The sequence below is a fragment of the Suricata suricatta genome, chromosome 10, assembly GCF_006229205.1.
Source record: "Suricata suricatta isolate VVHF042 chromosome 10, meerkat_22Aug2017_6uvM2_HiC, whole genome shotgun sequence".
NCBI lineage: Eukaryota > Metazoa > Chordata > Mammalia > Carnivora > Herpestidae > Suricata > Suricata suricatta.
In genome coordinates, this window is record NC_043709.1 from 4,404,504 (window position 1) to 4,409,275 (window position 4,772).

Here is a 4,772-nt window from a genome sequence, read left to right on the forward strand (position 1 = left end):
TCTCTCTATTTCCTTGAGTTCATTTATGTTGATTACAGTTCGGATTTGCTGTTGTTATATTTCTGAGTCACAGAAATGCAGGGGTGGCCCACAAGTGGCTTGTGGTGACAGGAAAGTGTGGTTAAGATAGGAAAATGTGACACAAATGCAGGGTGAGTTCCCAGCACAGACTAGTCGGGAGATGTGGCCGTGCAGGTCCCGGGTGGGGAATCCGCCTGCACACAGATCTCGTCCACGCAGCCAAAAGATAAAACCACGGATGAAAATAAGATAAGCACAGGGGCGCTTGGGTGACTCAGTCGGGTAAGCGTCCAACTTCAGCTCAGGTCGTGATCTCCCAGTTCGTGGGTTCAAGCCCCGTGTCACACTCTGTGCTTACAGCTCAGAGCCTGGAGCTGCTTCAGATTCTGTGTCTCCCTCTCTCTCTGCCCTTCCCCTGCTCACTCGCTGTCTCTCTCAAAAATCAATAAACACTTGGAAAAAAAGGAGAAGTTCAAATGCCCGGAAAACGAATTCCACTGAGCCAGGAACGCTTGTCCCCAGGCGTTGGGACAGTATCCGTCCTGAAACTGCGGAACAGGAGCCTGGAGAAGACGTCTCTCCTTGAAGAAGAAGGGGGGGAGGGGGGAGGGGGAGGGGGAGAAGAAGAAGAAGAAGAAAGGGAAGAAGAAATCCCTTTGGCAAAGCGATGGAGCTTTCTGGAACCAGCACAAACTAAGTCCTGCCAGTGCATAACTGAGGAATTTTACTAATAAAGGCTGAAGTAAGACTGAAATGACATCATTCAAAGCTGCCGTCTCTGCGGCAACAGCAGAGAAGCAAAGTTACTGCACCTTAACAACCACAGTCTGGGGAGCCTGAGGGGGCTCCGTCGGTGAAGCGTCCGCCTTCAGCTCAGGCCATGATCTCACAGTTCACGGTTCGAGCCCCGGGTCGGGCTCTGTGCTGACAGCTCAGAGCCTGGAGCCTGCTTCGGACTCTTGTGTCTCCCTCTCTCTCTGCCCCTCCCCTGCTCGCTCTCTCTCTCTCTCTCTCTCTCTCTCTCTCTCTCTCTATCAAAATAAAATAAAGACATTAAAAAAACCCAACAACCACAGATTGGGTTGTAAACAGCACGCTCGGGGAGGACAGAGGAGGGCGCCGGCAACCCCTCCATCAAATGACACGTTGGGACGTTGCGGCAAGGCAAGGACGTGCGGCGGGTCAGAGCGGACCCGTGCGTGCACCTGCCGGCAGACGCTTCTCTTTCCCCGGGGAAATCTCTGCCGCGAAGCGGGTGAATCAGCGCTGGGCGGGGCTGGAGCAGATGATGGTGGTTTTGAAGAAACTCCCAGCAGCCAGGGCCTGCGTTCACTGAGCGCGCGCTGCGGCTGGGAAGCGCTGGACGCACGTCACAAGAGTCAGGCACGCCTCGCCTTTATTTGTTTCTTTTTCAGTTACACAGATGTATTTATTTACCCAAAGACACCTTTGGGCACCCACAGGCGGTGGTGGGCAAGCCCCAGGCCCCTGGAGGGGGCGGCGTGCCCGGGGACACAGCTAGCTGGCAGCGGAGAGGGGCACGCCCAGTGGGGTGCGGGGGCTCCTTTCTCCTGCGCTGCTGGAAGCCCACGGTTCAGGAAAAGAGGTCTCCCGGGAAATCAAGTTTTTAGGGAGCCAGGCCTTGGGCGGGAAAGGGGTGCTGGACTCCGTTGGACACAGCACCGGCTCTGAGCCGCGAGAAGGGGCATCTGCTGGAATGAGGGTGGCCGGCGCCCCACCTCCGGTTCGCAGCGCAGAGTTAACGCGCCCCCTTCCCGTCTCCCTGCGGAGGGAACAGCGCCAGTGTGGCCCAACGCGGCCGCGGGGGGGGGGGGCACTTTTCAGTTCTCTGTGCGAATTAATTGGTGCCAGACTCTCACATGGGAGTTTTGAACAGACAGCCGAGAGCGAAGACTTTTCTTCTTGACACAGATCAAGAGAGTAAATGCAATTCCCAAGATTTCAGGTGACTCGTGCATGAATCCCGCGGCTCTACTTGGTGTCGGCAGAGTATCACGCAGACCCCAGGACTGTCACTCTAGATAGAAGGGGCACAGGTGCCTCATAAAAAGACCAACCAGGGGCGCCTGGGGGGCTCAGTTGGTCAGGTGTCCGACTTCAGCTCAGGTCATGATATCACAGGGTGTGAGTTCGAGCCCCACGGCAGGCTCAGTGCTGACAGCTCAGCCTCAGTCTCTCTCTGCCCCTCCCCCACTCACGCTCTGTCTCTGTCTCTCTCAAAAATAAACACACATTAAAAAAAAAAAAAGACCAACCATAGTGAGAGTTTTGGGAAAAGGAACCAAGGACTGACCGTATTTGAAAGATCTCATCCACATGCTGCAATGGAGCGTGAAACACTTCCAGAGCTGAGTGTCGGGAGAAAAGTGTGCTAGGAGCCCATTCCCTGCTCCCTTCTACACCGCGATGCTCCACTCTGCGTGTCTGGTAAGTGGCAAAGGGGAGGCATTCCGTTTCTGTGAGTATGAGATGATTAGCCCGTGTAATGATGAAGAGATTAGGTTATGAACCTACTCAGTACGTGTGCACAGGGGACTCTCTCTGTGAGCCTCCGCAGTTGTGGGGCGCCTGGGTGGCTCTTCAGTGAAGCGTCAGACTCTTGAGCTCAGGTCATGCTCTCGCGGTTCATGAGTTCGAGTCTTTGCGTCAATCTCTGCGTTGATAGTGCAGAGCCTGCTTGGGATTCTCTCTGTCCATCTCTGCCTCTCCTCTGCTCACATGTGGGTGCTCTTTCTCTCTCAAAATAAATAAGTAAAACCTCAGAGAGAGAGAGAGAGAGAGAGAGAAAGGGCCACCGTGTGCTTCCTGCCGCTGCCACGCCGAGTCCCTGCAAGCTGAGATTTTTCTAATTCAGCAGCAGTAATGAGTTGGGGAAGAAAACTGATCTGCGGCCACAGCCACTTCTGTAGACATGGAGAAGGATTTAATCTCTCACATTTATGGGAAACAATCATTACTAGTACAATTTCTAAAGCGTTGCCTTTATTTTCCTAGCTTTAAAAAAGTGGGGTGATGCTCTTGAGGAAACAGCCCCTGCGCTGATGGGGCTGGCGGACCCGCCCCCCCCTCCATGGAGCCCCCCAGCTCTGGGGTGTGGGGGCCACAGCCAGACCCCAGCCTCAGCGCCTGGGTCAAGTCCCCTCCTCCACTGGCACCAACACCGCTCAGCCGTCCCGTCTGGAGGTCACACCTGACACCCTCTCCCGTGCCTTCTTTTCTGGATTCATCACCAGGTCTCGAAGGCTTCACGTTTTCACAGCATCTGGAGTCTGACCACTGCCTTGCCTCCCCCTGCGGCCCCCAGCCTGAGCCCCATCTCTCGGCTGTCCTTTGGAAGGTGCTCTGGGTCCTCTTGGAAGGCGCTCTGGCTCCTAAGCCGCTCCCCCCACTGGCCCGGGTGGCAGCTGCAGAGGGTGGACCCAGTCTCTTCTCGCCCTGCGCTGTGAGCTCCTGTCACAGCTCCTGCTCCCACCCCTGCTCTGAGCCCACGTGTTTGCATTAGCTCATCCGATCCCACCGCAAGCCCAGAAGAAGGGGGGCTCTTACTGGGTTGTCCTGAGAGCAAAGGCGCCCAGAAGCTGGAAGCCAGAGAGAGAACTCAGGGAGAGTGAGGCCGGCCAGCAGGGGGATAGGGCTTGGTCCCACCCTCCGGGGCCCCCAACCATGGGGAAGGCACCTTGGTGACATGAAGCACAGCGCCCTCTACCGACCCCCGCCCCACCCCTGCTGGCGGAGACCTGCCCAAGGGGGCAGGGTCCCCTTTGCTCGCAGGATCCCCCTTGGGAAGGCTGAGGGAGCTCCCCCAGCTCAGAAGTGGGGAGATCCGGGGGTGCCCAAGGCTGCATACGGCTGAGGCACCAATGGTGGGGTGAGGGGAGGTCCTTTTGCGCCAGGAGACACTGCTGTCACCCCCTCTTTGTGGATGTAGACACAGAGGTCCAGGGAGCTTGCTGGCCTGCTGAAGGTCACCCCTTGTTGAAGCAAAGACCAAGCTGCTCATCACCTCGCCCTGTTACAGGTGCCGAAGGCCTGACACCTGCTGGGGGCAGTGACCCATGGGGGCCCCTTCACCCCTCCTGAGGATCACTGGAGCGCCTGTTCTGAAGCGGCTGGCACAGCCCCTTGGCCCCCTTGGGCTGCTGAGTGTGGGGCTTCTCAACACCGGGCCGCCCTACAATAAAATTGCACTCGTGGGTCCCTTGGTCTCAGTGCCGTCCGCTGACAAGGGACCCAGGGGCACCTGTGGCTCCTCTTCCTTTCAGTGTTTATGTCAGTAGCCAACTCTCTGCCTCTGTAAGTGGCTCCTTGTGTCTATACTGGTGGCCTCTGTGAGTCAGGCCTTAGCCTTGGCCAGCGTGATGCTTTCAAGGAGACCCCAAACTGGACTGTTCGTCACCTATCCAAATGTCCACCATACTAGAAAAGTCTAGAAAAGTCTAGTGAAGGCCACGTGCCCTAACCGAAGCCTAAGTGAAGCACTCAGGGTTTTAATTTTACTAATTTTGACTTAAAGGTATACGTGAAGGAGTTCATGAAATGTTGACTTGAGAGGTGGTCCAGGGATGTGGCACTGATCAAGGGTTGATGCACTGAAGCCTGTGACTGAGGAACGTGCCGTGTGCCTACATCCATGGTCACTGTCCTTCCCCTAGCTGGAAGTCCCGAGAGTTTCCTATTTCCCTTATTACAAAACCTAGTCTTAACCTGGCTGGGAAATTCCCGCCCCCTGG

The 4,772-nt window shown here is 56.2% G+C and overlaps 1 long non-coding RNA gene across 1 annotated transcript; it reads left to right on the forward strand.

Annotated features, from left to right (window-relative positions):
- The first annotated feature begins 1,474 nt into the window (after positions 1 to 1,474).
- On the forward strand, positions 1,475 to 4,291 carry LOC115305591. Its single transcript, XR_003914870.1, has 4 exons — positions 1,475 to 1,987; positions 2,292 to 2,469; positions 3,276 to 3,379; positions 4,061 to 4,291. It is a non-coding gene; the product is annotated as an uncharacterized LOC115305591 (long non-coding RNA).
- Positions 4,292 to 4,772: the final 481 nt, after the last annotated feature.